Source organism: Drosophila subpulchrella, unplaced genomic scaffold (assembly GCF_014743375.2).
Source record: "Drosophila subpulchrella strain 33 F10 #4 breed RU33 unplaced genomic scaffold, RU_Dsub_v1.1 Primary Assembly Seq52, whole genome shotgun sequence".
In the NCBI taxonomy this organism is placed as follows: Eukaryota; Metazoa; Arthropoda; class Insecta; order Diptera; family Drosophilidae; genus Drosophila; species Drosophila subpulchrella.
This window is the reverse complement of record NW_023665689.1, coordinates 1,021,325-1,039,086: the sequence shown is the minus strand read 5'-3', so window position 1 is coordinate 1,039,086 and position 17,762 is coordinate 1,021,325. Positions and strand designations below refer to the sequence as shown.

The following is a 17,762-nucleotide window of genomic DNA, read 5'->3' as shown; positions in this document are numbered from 1 at the left end:
TAAGATAGGTTGACAACATCGAGGCATTTTTCGGTGCAACACCCCTATACCATCCCCTCAAGCCGACGAGCGCAGCCGAAACATAGGAGCGTGCGTTGCATCGAAAGTTTTTCCAGCTGCCATTGTGAACGTTGTTCATTACAATGGCCTTCGTAGAAAAACAGACGGAAATCAACACATACCCCTTTGTGATGAGACAAGCTCTTCCGATGTAATTCTGCCCGTTACTCGTAGAGTAAAAAGCTATACTAGATTCGTCGGAAATTATGTAAAAGGTAGAAGGAAGGAAACGTTTCCGACCCCATTGTTCGGAGGAGATCGCCAGCGCCTAGTCATGCGCGCATAGGTGTACGACGGCACCTGCAGCGCTCTTTGCTTATCTTTTGTCGCCTTCTTTCTTATACCACTAAAGCTGTCGCTTATCTATTCAGCAACTACTTTGTAAGCCTGCATATATCTATATCAAGATCTTGGAGTCGAGCTTTTACCCAGTCCGTCTGCCGCTCCGATTAAACGCTGTACATTTATTGTAACCTATTCGTGCGTTATTAATTATAAATATAAGGGTGGCATATTTGTTGCCTTCCCCACAAACATTTGGTGACCCCGTCGTGATAGCAGTTTTTATCGGAGTCTGCAACTCGGTCTCGCGATTGTTTAATATAGTTTAAACGAATGCTTTGTTTCGCTGTCAATATCGTGCATTCGGTCACAAACACACGAACATACATACATAGTTTGCACAGTTTGATTTTTTGTACACTTTGCGCTGTGAAAAACACCAAAACTGTGTTGTGCAATTAATTCTTAACAAAGTGAATGACATTAAATCTTTGTTAATAGCGCATATTACATAAGTTAACACCCAGAATGCTTAATGCTCAAGTAAGAGTATCGCCACACGCGCAAAATCCCAAACAAAAACAAATTGGTTATGAGCACGAGAAAAGCATAAGCACCAATTTCCCAACAGTAACCCTATACTGGCCAGAACGTTGCCCAATAGGCCCCTAATTGAGTTCAGCAGCCACGTGCGCTGAGCTTGCACTTCCCACCTTACGATCGTGGGAAAGCTTCAACGCTGGGTGATTGAACCCAACGCCGAGTGCATTTGGCAACAACAGTTATTGCCAAATTAAGTTGACCAATCAGAATAAGAAATGGTCAACTGCACCGCGGCAGCAGCAATATTAGCGACAGCAACCAATTAGGACCGACCACATCAACAACAGCAGCGATGTTCAATGACGATAGCAGAGAACGTCAGCAGAGGCAGCAGCAGCAGCAGCAGCACCTAGGTTACATTATTAATTATTAACATAAGAAAAGTTAGTTGTAAATCTGCACTCAAATAATAAAGTTTGTATTTTTTTTAAATAAAACACTATCTAAACTTTTAACTGGCGCCCGAACAGGGACCTGATATAAAAGTTCGCGAAAGATACAAGTTCCGCGCTTCGCGACGAGCAGTAAAAAAATCCTGCCGGTTCGGTAAAATTATCCTGCCTAATCCGTACGAAAAAACCCGACCACCGAAGCCCGGAAGTGCCACAATTAAAGTGCCGTTCCAGAAAACGCTACAAAGTGACACTCCTGCAAAAAGGACTTGTACCTGGTGGACATATCAGGCCAACTTTATCGCTGTGATTCCCTTTAGTACCCGTTCGGAGGGAACGTGCAAACAAAGGTGTGAAGGAGGTGCCCTAGTAGACCCGCATCCTGGAGAAATCACTGCAACGTGGGACAAAAAGAAAAAACACCAAGATTACTGGCACGAGAGCACACCGAGATATGATTATTTTGTAAGCATAAAATTAAGCAAATATTCCAAACAAAAAAAGGGAAACAATAATTGTCAAGCGACAAACAAATTCCGTGAAAAGGAAAAGTATAATAACTAACGAATAATTAAATTGATAAACAAAGAATTAAAGAATTTTAAAATTAAATTAAATCGATCAAAATAATCGTTACCTATCAAATTTAAAGAAAAATATTTAAGGATTAAAAATCTATATTAAGAATTAAGAAAACACAGAGCACTTAAATTCTAAGCTCTAAATCAAACCTTATAATTTTTACAGCACGAAATAATTAATTATTTTCATTCCGAATTCTGAGTAACTATCAGGAAAATTTTTTTTAAAATATAAATTCATCCTTTTAATCTACTGTTCAAATATCGTGATCACAAAAAAATAACTAAAATGCCCGACCAAGATTTAGCGGACAGACTAGGAAACCTTGCAGGCCCTTCCGCAACTACCAATGCGCGACTTATGACCGAGAGGGATATCGAAGAAATAATAAAAGGTGTCTTAGAAACCAAATTAAGTGGCTTGGTGAAAGAAATAATTAAACCCAATAATGATTTTTCGCAATATAAAGACCAAACAATTAAACGAGAACTATCACACATCCTTAGTGAATTAGACAAAATACCGGACATTGTACGATCGCTTAGGGAATTTTCAGGAAACAAAAGTGAATATTCCTCATGGAAAAAGAGTGTAGCACGAGTTTTAAAAATCTATGAAGGGAGAATTGGTTCACCAAAATATTACGGAATTATTTTAGCAATCCGCAATAAAATTACTGGACAGGCAGACGCAGTGCTAGAATCATACAACACCCCACTCGACTGGACAGCGATTTCGAAATGCCTAACATCGCATTTTGCCGACAAACGAGACCTTAAAACTTTAGAATACCAGCTCTATGCCCTCGCTCAAGGAAACAATACTATAGTCGAGTTCTACCAAACAGTCTACCAACAGCTATCCCTCATCCTGAACCAAGTTAGTAACATGGACGTTTCACAAGAAACCATACAATCTTTAACAACTATGTACAGGGAAAAAGCTCTAGACACTTTTGTTAGAGGCCTAAACGGAAATCTGGCTCAACTGTTAGCAATCAAAGAACCGCACGACTTAGGGCACGCACTACACCTATGCAGTTTGCTTGAGAACCAGACCACTAGAAACAATCAAACACCTAAAAACATTTACTCAGGAAAACCGCCTACACTACCACCAAGAACCCACCAACCGTTCCGAATGGTAGGAGCGAAACAAAATTTTCATCCCCATCTATACCACAACCCTAAACAGATGCAAGTAGTAGCCGCAACCGGGAAATTCCCCTTCACACAAACCATCCAACCTAATTATTACAATCAAGCTAATTCAGACCAAGCAAGACAATTAACACCCTATATTTCCCCGACACCACCCCCCGACCCCAACCAAAAGCAGTACCTATGGAAGTTGATCAATCAATTCGATCGCGTCATATTAACTATATGAATAAGCCGGCGAACAACGATTATTCTGGGAAACGACCTCTCAGCACTTCTAATGTTCAGAACACTAGCAAGATGCCAAGACAATTTCATATTCAAACCGAGTCCGAAACTACTACACAACAGGAAACGCAAAAAGATACAACTAGTGCAGAGCAGGAATATTACGAAATGGCAGAACATAATAACATAGGCGAACTTCAAGAAGAATTTACTTGGCAAACTGATACAGAACAACAAGAATACATTGACATGTCCGAGCTCTATTTTTTAGAATAAATCGTTCCTCACTACCTTATTTTAAAGTAACGACGGGGAACGGAAAAATCTTAAAATTTTTAATAGACACAGGCTCAAACCAGAATTACATCCAACCACAACTGGTACCAAACCCAAAACCAAACGAGAAAAACTTTTCAGTTAGCTCTGTGGGAGGCAACAATAATATTACACAACACACGATTCTTAAACTCCCCAATATCTCAGATAAACCAATGAAATTTTTTCTACTAGATACACTAAAAACATTCCATGGCATATTAGGCAACGATACAATGAAAATATTAGGCGCAATTATAGATGTCAAAAACGATACACTCATTCTTGAAAACAAAAGGAAAATTAAAATTCACCAATTAGCCGCACAAGCCGTTAACACAATAGGACCACATGTCAGTCATATGACCGAGTCACAAAAAATAATTATAAAAAACCTTGTACAAGGCCACAAAAACTTATTCGCCGACCCAGACACAAAATTAGCATACACAACTAAAGTGATGGGAGAAATAAGAACTTCATCAGACTCCCCAGTCTATGGAAAACACTACCCATACCCAGCTTCACTAAGACGGGAAGTAGAAAAACAAATAAACGAAATGCTCGAAGATGGCATTATTAGACCTTCACGTTCTCCGTATAATGCACCCGTTTGGGTAGTTCCAAAAAAGTCAGGTCAGTCCGAAGAAAAAAAGTATAGATTAGTAATAGATTACAGGAAACTCAACGACGTCACTATCTCTGATCGGTACCCTATCCCAGAGATTGGCGAAATTATTGCACAGCTAGGGGATAATAAATACTTTTCAGTGTTAGACCTTAAAAGTGGATTTCATCAAATCCCATTAAAGGACACGGATATCGAAAAAACAGCCTTTGCAGTAAACGGTGGAAAATATGAATTCACCAGACTCCCATTTGGTCTAAAAAACTCGCCATCTATTTTCCAAAGAGCCTTGGACGACATCCTGAGGGAATACATAGGGAAAATTTGCTATGTGTACGTGGACGACATAATCGTTTTTAGCAGAAACGAAGTAGAACACGGTCAGAACCTCGAAAAAGTATTTTCAACCCTACAAAATGCCAACATGAGGGTACAAGTAGAGAAATGTCATTTTTTCAAAAACGAAGTAGATTTTTTAGGGTATACCATCTCACAAGACGGAGTTAAGACAAATATTGACAAAATAAAAGCAATTGCAAAATTTCCGATTCCGAAAACGTTAAAAGATCTACGATCTTTCTTAGGCATGACAGGGTATTATAGAAGATTTATTAGAGATTATGCAAAAATTGCAAAACCACTAACCATTCTCCTCAGAGGAGAAGAAGGTCGCATATCAAAAAATAAATCAAGCAGGACAGCTATTAATTTAGACAAGGAAGCAATAAATGCTTTCGAAAAATTAAAAAATACACTTATCTCCCGAGACGTCACCCTAGCATACCCAGATTTTGGAAAAGAATTTCAGCTTACAACCGACGCGTCAAGTTATGCGATAGGCGCAGTCTTAGAACAAAACCATAGACCAATAACAATTATCTCACGTACACTCACAAAAACCGAAGAAAATTACGCAACAAACGAAAGGGAAATGTTAGCCATCGTGTGGGCACTTCAAAGCCTAAGACATTATCTTTACGGATATTCGAAAGTGGTAATATACACAGACCACCAGCCCCTAAGTTTTTCAAATAGTGTCAATAACCATAACGCGAAACTAAAACGATGGAGAGACCTTATTGGCGAATATAATCACGAAATTAAATACAAGCCAGGAGTAGCTAATGTAGTAGCTGACGCACTTTCTAGGGCCCCGGCCGAAATAAATTCACTCAGCTTCACAGCAACCATTCATAGCGACGAAAGCTCATCTCACAATCTTATATTTTCTGTAGAAGCTCCCATTAATGTTTTCAAAAATCAATTATTCCTACTCATGGACGAAACGGACTCAGATACTTTTGAAATTCCATTCCCAACCTACCATAGACACATAGTAAAAAGAAGAGAGTACACAGAAGAACAAATAATAGCAATCCTAACATGCAGACTAGATCCCAGATTAATAAACGGAATTTTTACTTCCGAAGAAGTAATGGGAAAAATACAAAATATTTATCCCACATATTTCAGTTCATATAAAGTAAAAGTGGATTTCATCAAATCCCATTAAAGGACACGGATATCGAAAAAACAGCCTTTGCAGTAAACGGTGGAAAATATGAATTCACCAGACTCCCATTTGGTCTAAAAAACTCGCCATCTATTTTCCAAAGAGCCTTGGACGACATCCTGAGGGAATACATAGGGAAAATTTGCTATGTGTACGTGGACGACATAATCGTTTTTAGCAGAAACGAAGTAGAACACGGTCAGAACCTCGAAAAAGTATTTTCAACCCTACAAAATGCCAACATGAGGGTACAAGTAGAGAAATGTCATTTTTTCAAAAACGAAGTAGATTTTTTAGGGTATACCATCTCACAAGACGGAGTTAAGACAAATATTGACAAAATAAAAGCAATTGCAAAATTTCCGATTCCGAAAACGTTAAAAGATCTACGATCTTTCTTAGGCATGACAGGGTATTATAGAAGATTTATTAGAGATTATGCAAAAATTGCAAAACCACTAACCATTCTCCTCAGAGGAGAAGAAGGTCGCATATAAAAAAATAAATCAAGCAGGACAGCTATTAATTTAGACAAGGAAGCAATAAATGCTTTCGAAAAATTAAAAAATACACTTATCTCCCGAGACGTCACCCTAGCATACCCAGATTTTGGAAAAGAATTTCAGCTTACAACCGACGCGTCAAGTTATGCGATAGGCGCAGTCTTAGAACAAAACCATAGACCAATAACATTTATCTCACGTACACTCACAAAAACCGAAGAAAATTACGCAACAAACGAAAGGGAAATGTTAGCCATCGTGTGGGCACTTCAAAGCCTAAGACATTATCTTTACGGATATTCGAAAGTGGTAATATACACAGACCACCAGCCCCTAAGTTTTTCAAATAGTGTCAATAACCATAACGCGAAACTAAAACGATGGAGAGACCTTATTGGCGAATATAATCACGAAATTAAATACAAGCCAGGAGTAGCTAATGTAGTAGCTGACGCACTTTCTAGGGCCCCGGCCGAAATAAATTCACTCAGCTTCACAGCAACCATTCATAGCGACGAAAGCTCATCTCACAATCTTATATTTTCTGTAGAAGCTCCCATTAATGTTTTCAAAAATCAATTATTCCTACTCATGGACGAAACGGACTCAGATACTTTTGAAATTCCATTCCCAACCTACCATAGACACATAGTAAAAAGAAGAAAGTACACAGAAGAACAAATAATAGCAATCCTAACATGCAGACTAGATCCCAGATTAATAAACGGAATTTTTACTTCCGAAGAAGTAATGGGAAAAATACAAAATATTTATCCCACATATTTCAGTTCATATAAAGTAAGGTTCACGCGAAAACAAGTAGACGACGTCATGTCCGAATTACAACAAAATGAATTAATAGCTCTAGAACACAAGAGAGCGCATAGAGATGCGAAAGAAAATAAAATACAAATACTTAAGAATTATTTTTTCCCGCAAGCTCAAAAGAAAATTCAAGCAATAGCTCAGTCCTGCCAGACCTGTAAAACATCTAAATACGATAGGCATCCGCCAAAGGGCGAAATTCAACCAACACCTATCCCCAAATATCCAGGAGAAATAGTCCATGTAGATATTTATATCACAGAAAAAAACAGCGTATTAACAGGTATTGACAAATTTTCCAAATACGCTCAAGTAAAAATTTTACAGTCAAGAGCAGCCGAGGATATTAAAAACCCCTTAAGAGAAATGCTTATAGCTTTCGGTATGCCGAAATGGATAATAATGGATAACGAACGTTCTTTAAGTTCTGCAGCTATAAAATTCATGCTTGAAGACCAACTTAAAATCTCAGTGCACACCACTGCCCCATATGCATCAACAAGTAATGGACAAGTAGAAAGGTTCCATTCGACACTATCCGAAATTTTAAGGTGCTTAAAAAAAGACAATGGGAGCATGGTATTTGAAGATTTACTTTTTCAGGCGGTCCAAGAATACAATAAATCAATACATTCAGTAACAAAAGAAAAGCCCATAGACATTTTTTTTAGAAACACAATCCCTAATACACCGGAAGGTATAAGAAATCAACGAGAGGAAATAATACAAAAAATTCAAAAGAAACAACTTTATGACTTAGAATACCACAACAAAAACAAGAACCTACCAAGACATTTCAGGCCAGGCGAAATAGTACACGTTAAAATCGACAAAAGATTAGGGTCAAAACTAACACCTAACTATAAAAAAGAAAAAGTAGCAGAAAATAAAAACATCACCATTAAAACTCAAAGCGGAAAAATAATTCATAAAAATAATATTAAAACATAATTTTTCAGACTATTTTTACCAACCTGCCTGGGTATTACCACGGTCCTCGACTATTCAAACTCCCAACTCATTTCACTTGAAACCGGACTAGCAGCCAAACAAGACGGAACGTTTAAAATCATCCACATTTTCAACTTGACCAGCTACGAAGAGACATTTACAACTTTAGAGGAATCATTTAAATCACTTACTTCATCTCACCCGCTTCAACCATATCTGTCGTACGAACTAAAACAAATCAAATCCGACTTACGCAGATTGCAAACACAAAAAAGACCAAAAAGAGCAATAGAAGCAATAGGGACAGCATGGAAGTGGCTGGCAGGATCACCAGATCACCATGATTATGAGGTCGTAGAAAACAAGATAAATGAACAGCTAGAAAATAATAACAGACAAGTAGTAATAAACCGGCTAATTAACGAAAAAATAAATCAACTCAGAATGCCACAAATGCAATTATAAAATTTACTCAAAGCTCGGAAGGAATAATAGACCAAAAAGCCAATATTTTAAAATACAAAATACAACTAATTAAAGAAGAAATTACAAACATTCTGTACGCAATAACTTGGGCAAAATCTAACACAGTGAATTCATTCATTTTCTCAGCAAAAGAAACCAACATTGTAGAAAACATTTTTAAAGAAGAAAACAGTTTATTTTTCGACATAGAAGAACTTTTAGAATTTGCTAAAGTCAAACTTGCCACCAACGGCCACGACCTCATTTACATTATTAGCCTACCAACAATTAACAAAGATACTTGCAGAACATTAAAAGTAAAAGCACTAAAAAAAGACCATATAATTAACGATCTAAAATATGAAAATCTACTAGAATGTAAGAAACAGCTATTCGCAATAACAGAACCTTGCGAGGCACATAACGATAAAACTATTTGTAATTCCGAAAAATTGCTAGACTTAAGTAACGGTACTTGCGTAAATGCTCTGCTCAACCTTAAGGAACCAGTATGCAAAACGGTCAACAATCAACACATTCCCGATGTCGAGGAAATATTGCCAGGAACTCTACTGCTGAACGACTTTAGCGGATTTGTCTTGTTGGACGAAAAACTCTTAAAACTACACGGCTCATTTATAATCCAATACAGGAACTCTACAGTAACAATTGGAGAAAACATCTACAAGTCAAAAGAAACCAGCACGGTCGAACCGGAACCCCCACTTTTTCAATTAACAGCGGAAAAGTCGAAAATAGATGAAGTACTGTCACTACAAATGGTCAAGGAACTTAACATAAACAACACAAGAGTACTAGAGAAACTCAGAAGCGAAGGAATTATAGATTCTTCCCTGAATTATGGATCCGCCATCATCCTATTTGTAGTTACCCTAGGACTGATCATACGATTCATGCGAAGGCGCAAACCAACAGAAGGTTTGCCAGCTCCAGCGAAAACAACTGAAGAGCCATCCCCTCCCGGATCTGTACTCTTTTACGTTGCGACCGAGGACAGTCGCGTTTAAGGGGGGAGGAGTTAACACCCAGAATGCTAAATGCTCAAGTAAGAGTATCGCCACACGCGCAAAATCCCAAACAAAAACAAATTGGTTATGAGCACGAGAAAAGCATAAGCACCAATTTCCCAACAGTAACCCTATACTGGCCAGAACGTTGCCCAATAGGCCCCTAATTGAGTTCAGCAGCCACGTGCGCTGAGCTTGCACTTCCCACCTTACGATCGTGGGAAAGCTTCAACGCTGGGTGATTGAACCCAACGCCGAGTGCATTTGGCAACAACAGTTATTGCCAAATTAAGTTGACCAATCAGAATAAGAAATGGTCAACTGCACCGCGGCAGCAGCAATATTAGCGACAGCAACCAATTAGGACCGACCACATCAACAACAGCAGCGATGTTCAATGACGATAGCAGAGAACGTCAGCAGAGGCAGCAGCAGCAGCAGCAGCACCTAGGTTACATTATTAATTATTAACATAAGAAAAGTTAGTTGTAAATCTGCACTCAAATAATAAAGTTTGTATTTTTTTTAAATATAATACTATCTAAACTTTTAACTCATATATATTATGTACATATAGCCATACATACATTCGTTTGCCAGTTACTTACAGGGGTGGTCAAAAGTATTTTCCCAAAACAAAAGTTAAATATACTCATAATTTGAACTTACTTCTTGTTAACTTTGGCATCAATGGAAAGGTAATTTAAATGAGGTATTTGATTCTGCGCAGACATCGTTGGAAAGATTGGATTTTGCAGAGATCTCGAGCGACCATGTGAAGGAGAAACTAAGCCGAGGCTTGGCGGCTCATCGCAAGTCACCATTGCCGTCTTCAACCGCTGCAAATTCAACATCTATTGACATCGCTAATAATGCGGATCTTTCTTTTCGATCTAGGAAGCCTCGGTTGCCAAATATGGAAATTGCTCGATTTCAGGGATCCTACTCTGAGTGCCCGGATTTTCTTGCGACTTCCACTACGGTTATCGGAAATGATGATGAGCTAAGCGACATTGAAAAACTACAATATTTGCGTTCGAGTTCGGGCGGCGTGGCTCTGGAAACCATATGCTCGCTCGAACCCTCGAATGCTAATTATAAAAAAGCTATGGTTAATCTATTTGATAATAAAGCTTAACACTTTCAGGCACATGTTCAGGTAATAATCGGTTTAAAGGGTGTCGAGAAGGGAATGTCGAAGGGTCTTCGGGAGCTCAGTGATTGCATGAATTCGCATCGAGCAATTCGAGCAATTCGAACCCTGGCCACTACGCAACAAATTTTGGATGGACTTTTAATTCACATCGTCACTCGGAAACTGGATCAGAGGACGGGGGAAAAATGGGAACAGGAATTGTCAATCACTGAGCTGTCTACCTGGGATGCTATGGAGTCGTTGCACCTTTGCCTCAACTGTTTGCGCAAAGGGCATAGTTTCCAGCAATGCAAGTCGACTCACTGCAAATATTGTCGCACGAAGCACCATTCATTATTACACATGAACCATGACCCATCCGCAACATCGACCTCATTTTCATCTCCATCATGCGATCCATCCTCGAGCTCTCAGCCATTACCATCTACTTCATCAGCATTAATATCATGTTCGGATACATCATCACCCTCAGCCCAAAGCCTCAAATATTTTGCCGATCGACTACGTGTTGCTTCCAACTGCTATTATCTACGTTAGAAATAGAATTGGAGCATTTATGCCTTGCCGAGCAATTTTAGATTCGGCCTCCCAGCTAAACTTCATAGCCTCTCGCTTAGCTAGCCAACTAAATTTGAATCATAGAAGATCGCAAACCTCGATTTCTGGGGTAGGAGAATCTGTCATGATCTCTGATAAGACTGTCGATATTCTTGTGCAATCACGGGATTCAAGCTATCGTGCGGCATTCACAGTGGTTGGGACTCAAAGTATTACTGATTATCAGCCCCATTTCAATATAAATGCAACATCATGGAGGATACCGAAAAGCATTTCGCTCGCTGATCCTCAATTCAGTCAATCACAACGAATTGACCTTTTACTAGGCGCTGGGTTGTTTTTCGAAATAATATCTATGGGACAAATTCATTTGGATAGGGCTTTGCCAACTCTTCAGAACACCAAACTTGGTTGGATAGTCTCTGGAGGGCTATCATCAAACATGCCAGCTCATAAATCGGTTTTACAAGCCAGCATCAAGGACCCAGCTGATCATTCCGATGACACACTTACCACCGTAGTAAAGCAATTATGGGAAATTGAGGACTTCACTTCGTCTAAGCCATCTTTATTGCCGGAAGACTTGCGATGTGAGAAACTTTTCACTGAAAACTGCACTAGACTGGGAAACGGCCAATACTCTGTTCGTCTCTTGTCCACTTCCGGATTCGAATCTCTAGGTGATTCTTATTGCCTGGCTCGTCGTCGTTTCAAGAGTTTGGAAGCTAAACTAGATAGAAACCCAGCCCTGAAAGCTCAGTATTCTGCATTTTTGAGGGAGTATATCGATCTAGGTCACATGTCTCTTGTAACAAAGGAACCGTCAGAAACACAATTCATAGAATAATTCATGTCAGCTTATGGAGCGTGTCTATACTTGCGATCGGAGACCAAAGGAGAATCGAAAGTCCATCTGCTCTGTGCCAAGTCAAGGGTAGCTCCATTGAAGGCCTTAACAATTCCAAGATTAGAACTTTCCGCAGCGCTTTTATTGGCTGAGCTAATCGTAAACGCCAAGGAAGCAATAGATTTCGATTGCACCTTTCATTGCTGGTCGGACTCGTCTATTGTGTTGGCGTGGATTCGGAAACCTCCGAGGGAGTTTAACGTTTTCGTATCAAACAGAATCGCGAAAATTCAGGAGATGACGAAAGACATGACTTGGCATCAAGTACCTACAAACTTGAATCCGGCAGACGTCGTATCGCAAGGATGTACCGCAAGAGAATTGTTGGATCATTCCCTTTGGGCTAACGGGCCTCCATTCCTTCTGCAAAACTCGTCGAATTGGCCAACCCTGCTAGACTCAGTAAAGGATCTTCCAGAACGCCGTTCTGTGGCTCTAATTGGGGCCGTTTGCATAGACAGTTCATCAAACTGCAAATTCCTCAACTCTTTCGATAAGTTGCAGCGCGTATTTGCATACATTTATCGGTTCATTTCAAACTGCAGAGCCAAATCTGCGCCGTTAAAAGGTCGTCCTTCGGTGGAGGAGACTGGACTCTGGAACTGTACTTTTTTTGAGGAGCATCCAACAGGTTAACTTGGCGAAGGATTATGGATCTCTTAGCCAGGGCAAGCCGTTTCCACAGAAAAGCAAGCTGGTTTCGCTTAGGCCTATACTCAGCTCCGATGGGTTACTTCGCGTGGGGTGAAGGCTTCAGAACGAAAACTTGGACTACGATACGAGGTACCCGATACTGTTGCCCAAGGATCACCCAGTCACCAAGGCGATCGTCGTTTGTTATCATGAGAAATATTTGCATGGAGGATCGCAGGCGCTGCTTGCCGCAATACGGCAAAGGTACTGGCCGATTGGAGGCCGCAAGTTCGTCGCCAGCGTTATCAACAAATGCGTCCGATGTTTCCGAATGAAGCCTGTTACTTGGGAGCACGTCATGGGTAGCCTGCTAGCAAATAGAGTGTAGCCCAATCCAGCTTTTAATACCACAGGAGTGGACTATTGTGGGCCATTCTATCATAAGGCAGAGGCCAGAAATAAGGCACCCCACAGGTGCTATATCGCCGTATTTGTCTGCTTTTCCACGAAGGTTGCTCATTTGAAAGTGGTCCAGGATTTCACGACGGATTTTTTCGTCGCAGCGCTGAGGAGATTCATCAGCCTTAGAGGCAGTCCGCGTACCATTTGAAGCGACAATGCTACAAGCTGATAGAGCTCTTTTTGAGCGAGCAGCACACAGCATCGATATCTTACGTCTGTTTAGCTGATGGGATCGATTGGAAGTTCATCCCTCCGCGTGCCCCGCACTTCGGTGGTTTATGGGAGGCTGCTGTGAAGTCAGCTTAATTTCACTTCTGCAGAGTCGTCGGTGAATCCATCTTAGCCAACAATGAATTAAGAACTCTTGCATATGAGATTTCTGCCATCCTTAACTCCCGCCCACTCTGTCCAATTTCATAAAATGCTGAAAGCCTTGAGGTGCAAGCACCGGCGAATTTCCTGAAGGGTTCCAGCTACACTAAGTTTCCTGAGCCTGATATTACTCATCTTCGCGACGGCCGCATCAGCGGATGGCAGCGGGTGACCCGGATACAGCAACATTTCTGGAAAAGGTGGAGCATCGAGTATTTGTCCCTACTTCAAGAGAGGAGCAAGTGGCGCGTCGAAACGTCTAACATCAAGGTTGGAAGCATAGCTTTGCTGAAGGAGGTCAACGTTCCACCCTTGAGATGGCAGCTTGGGTGCATCCAGGAAGTCATACACGGCGGGGAAGGAGTCATCAGAGTAGCTAAGGTCATTACAGCTACGGGTCTGATCAAGAGACCCGTCGCCAAACTAGCCGTTTTGCCCATCGATTCCGAGATGGTTGGAACCTTACTCTTCCAACGGGGGGAGTATGTTCGGAGCCGATCGCCAGCGTCTAGTCATGCGCGCATAGGTGTACGACAGCACCTGCAGCGCTCTTTGCTTATCTTTTGTCGCCTTCTTTCTTATACCACTAAAGCTGTCGCTTATCTATTCAGCAACTACTTTGTAAGCCTGCATACATCTATATGAAGATCTTGGAGCCAAGCTTTTTCTCAGTCCGTCTGCCGCTCCGAATAAACGCTATACATTTAATATAACCAATTCGTGCGTTATTAATTATAAATATAAGGGTGACATATTTGTTGTCATCCCCACAAACACCCCTAAAGTACATACATTCTTGATCAGAATCACTAGCAGAGTCGATCTAGCCATGTCCGTCTGTCCGGATGAACGCTATGATCTCGGTAACTATTAAAGCTGCAACACTGGAATTGCGCGGCATGCAGATTTTAGAGTTTCCTGCGCAGCGCAAGTAAGGAGTGTCACGCCCACTCTTACACCTACAAGCCTCCTAAAACTGTGGCTCCTACAGTTTTGATGCTAGAATTACAATTTTAACTGAAATGTATTGTTCTCATCAATACCTATCGATTGACCCGAAAAAGAGTTTGCCGCGCCAAAAAAATATAAACGCGTATATCTCGGAAACTATTAAAGACAGTGAGTTGGGACTTCAGATTTCAGTTCCGTAGCCTTGTACGCAGCGCAAGTTTGTTACGCGAATATGCCACGCCCACTCTAACGCCCACAAGCCGCCCAAGACTGTGGTGCCAACAATGTACGTAAAATGTATTAGTTTCGTCAATACCTATCGATTGACCCAAAAAAAGTCTGCCATGCCCACTCTAACGCCCATAACGCTTAAATCTGTCTGTCGCCCACTTAATCATATATTAAGATCGCGGGTAGGTGGTGCATTCCAATCTCGCTTTGTTGCTTGCATATCTCCATCTCCATATGGCGCCTTTAGCTGAGTAACGGGTATCTGATAATCGATGTACTCCACTAAAGCGTTCTCCCTTGTATTTTATATCAAAAGGACCGGCGTACTCGAACACTCGCTCTTTCGGCAAACTTCCCATCATCTGGACTTGCAATCTCGATTTGTGGATAACGCAGACCTTGCAGGAGTCACCATCACCAAGTTCTTGAATCTCGGAATCCAGTATTTGGACAGGGTGAGACGTACCTATAACTGGTTACCGCCATGTATTGTTACGAGCTGCGTAAATTTTACCAATAGCCGAGAGAGTGAGGGAGGATTATGGGATGTCGTTCATCATAACGGAAGCTTTCGGAGGCCGTTACGCGGCTGTAGTACTGATTTGCCTTTTCTGATCTAAAAAGGGGTGTAAAGAGAGAATTTAACTTGACGCGAACACAGGACGCTTTTAAAAAAATATCTGCGCTGAGTGCAAATGGTCATGAGCCGATCAGCGGCGGTAACGTCCTGAGTCTCTAGACGGATCTCTGAAGGTGGCGATTGCTTTCCACATCGCTGGACAAATCGATGGATGAACGCGAGGAGACGCAATGCTCTATCTAACTTGGAAAAGCGATCTAGGGTATCTTCTGTCGGCATAGACACTACGTGGGTTTGACGGCACGCTTTTCTACCTCTGTCACCGGCAAGTCGGAGTCCTCGTGCGTTCTTCCTTGTTTTTTGTACAACTCTTTATTTAATCTTCTCTTTAATGAGACTAACAATAAGTGGATTAAATTCTAAAAATAAATATACACTAACTAACAGTCATGTAGACTGACTTAAGTCTAAATTGCCCTGATTGCTCTGTTCGATACCCGTGCTTGCGAGATTATTTGGGTGCAGTGTAAATTTCTTTCGGTAAGCCGCTTACTGTTTTAATATTGCATCTTTAAACGGCGGGATGCCATGATCCCTTTGGATGTTTTCGGTCCGAGCATACCATGGTGCCTCAGTGATTGCTCGCAATGTTTTTGATTCTGATAGCTGTAGAATATCAATATTGATGTTGCTTGCGATCCCGCAAAGTTGGGAGGCGTAAGCCCAAATGGGCCCAAAAGTGGAATTGTAGAGCAGAACCTTGTGGTCCAGATACAGGGGCGATCGAGAATTTATAAACCAGTGTAGTTGAGCTATTGCTCTAGTTGGGCATCTCGAGCGGCTCAGGATTGCGGTGACGTCAGCAAATGTGAACGTAAGTAGCCTTTCGACATCGAGGAATATCGCACTAAAATATTCCCGATGTTCAAAGGCTGTACGAATCTCTGATGTTATCCGGCTTAACTGCTAGATCCGTGCCTTTCCCGGAACCCAAATGTATGTGCCGGCATTACATTGTGAGCTCTTAGAAAAGGCATTTTTCTAATAATTTGGACAGACACTATAATAAACTTATTGGCCTGTACGATGAGGGAATTGTGTGGATTTCCCAGGCATCAGTATCTTTATGACATGATTGTTCCGTTTTTTGGGAAGTATCCAAGCTTTGTGATCCCATTAAATAGTGTGCGTTTAAAATCCAATGCACAGTTTGGAAGTTCAATAATAATTTATGGGGTTATTAAGTCCCCTCCAGGAGCCTTTTTTGGTTTCAGTTGCTTCCCAACGACATTTACGATTTCACGTGTTAGAAAGAAAACCGGCTCTCTTGAAATTTATATGCAAAGCGACGGTAGATCGAAAGAGTTTGTGACTGCGATTGGCTGAAATACATTTCGTAGGTGTTGAGCAACGGTTTCGGCTCTGTCTTCGTCGTTGCGGGCCCAAGTACCCGAGGAGTTTCTAATTGGAGTGACTTTTTGTGAGCTCTTCACAAGGGATAATTTTTACTGGTCAGCGACAATTTCTCAATGTGCTTGCTTCAGGATTTTGGTGAGTCTGCGGGTGGCATCGTTCAAAAGTTGCTTGGAATGCGGTGATCTGCTGGATTACCAAGCGCGTCGTAGACGTCTTTTTTCCCGAACAAGTTGCTTGACTTACAGATTAGTTTTGTATTGCCTACTACGCACAGTCGTCTCTTGCGGCTTTGAGGTTTTGGGTGCTGCCACGAGTATGGATTCCGCAGAATAGTAGTCGATGCCATTCTTGGTGTTGTGCTGTAGGGTTAGATCAATGTGGAAACTTACTTTAGCCAGTTAGTTCTATGCGGCGTAAGCTTGTACGGGAGCTTGATTTTTTTTTGGACTTTGAAGGAGAGCTATTATCTGATGATAAGTCTGATAGAGATTTGGCGCGTATAAGATTTCTTGGGATGTTCTTTGTCACAGCGAAGTCAATTAAGTCCTGTGGTCAGCTGGCCAGTATGTAGGGCTGCCAGGGGAGACGTAGCCGAGTTTTTTGCTGAAGCTTGTGATTGCTTTATATAGTTGCCTTCCTTTGGAAGTCACGAGAAGTAAGCCCCAGTGCGTGTGATTCGCATTGTAGTCTCCTCCTGCTATAAAACGATCTCCGAGTGAATTGTATAAGACTAAGAGTTGCCCTTTCGTTATTGCAAGACTATGGTGAAAGTTGTGTTTGATGCGTTCCGCCGTGGGCTTTACCAACTGAATGATCTGTCCAACACATAGTGTTGATTATTGATTGGGGTGCGATTCTGCCAGCAGCATTACGTCTATGTGGTTATCAATGAGGAATTGAGTTATTTCAAGTTTATACCTGAAACGCCGTTGGCATTCCAAATGGATATTTGAAGGCAAGA

General features: G+C 41.1%; 1 long non-coding RNA gene across 1 annotated transcript; it reads left to right on the top strand.

The window, feature by feature from the left end:
* The first annotated feature begins 200 nt into the window (after positions 1–200).
* Positions 201–13,152, top strand: LOC119562490. The gene is made up of 3 exons (XR_005221864.1): positions 201–211; positions 12,851–12,853; positions 13,004–13,152. It is a non-coding gene; the product is annotated as an uncharacterized LOC119562490 (long non-coding RNA).
* The last annotated feature ends 4,610 nt before the right edge of the window (positions 13,153–17,762 follow it).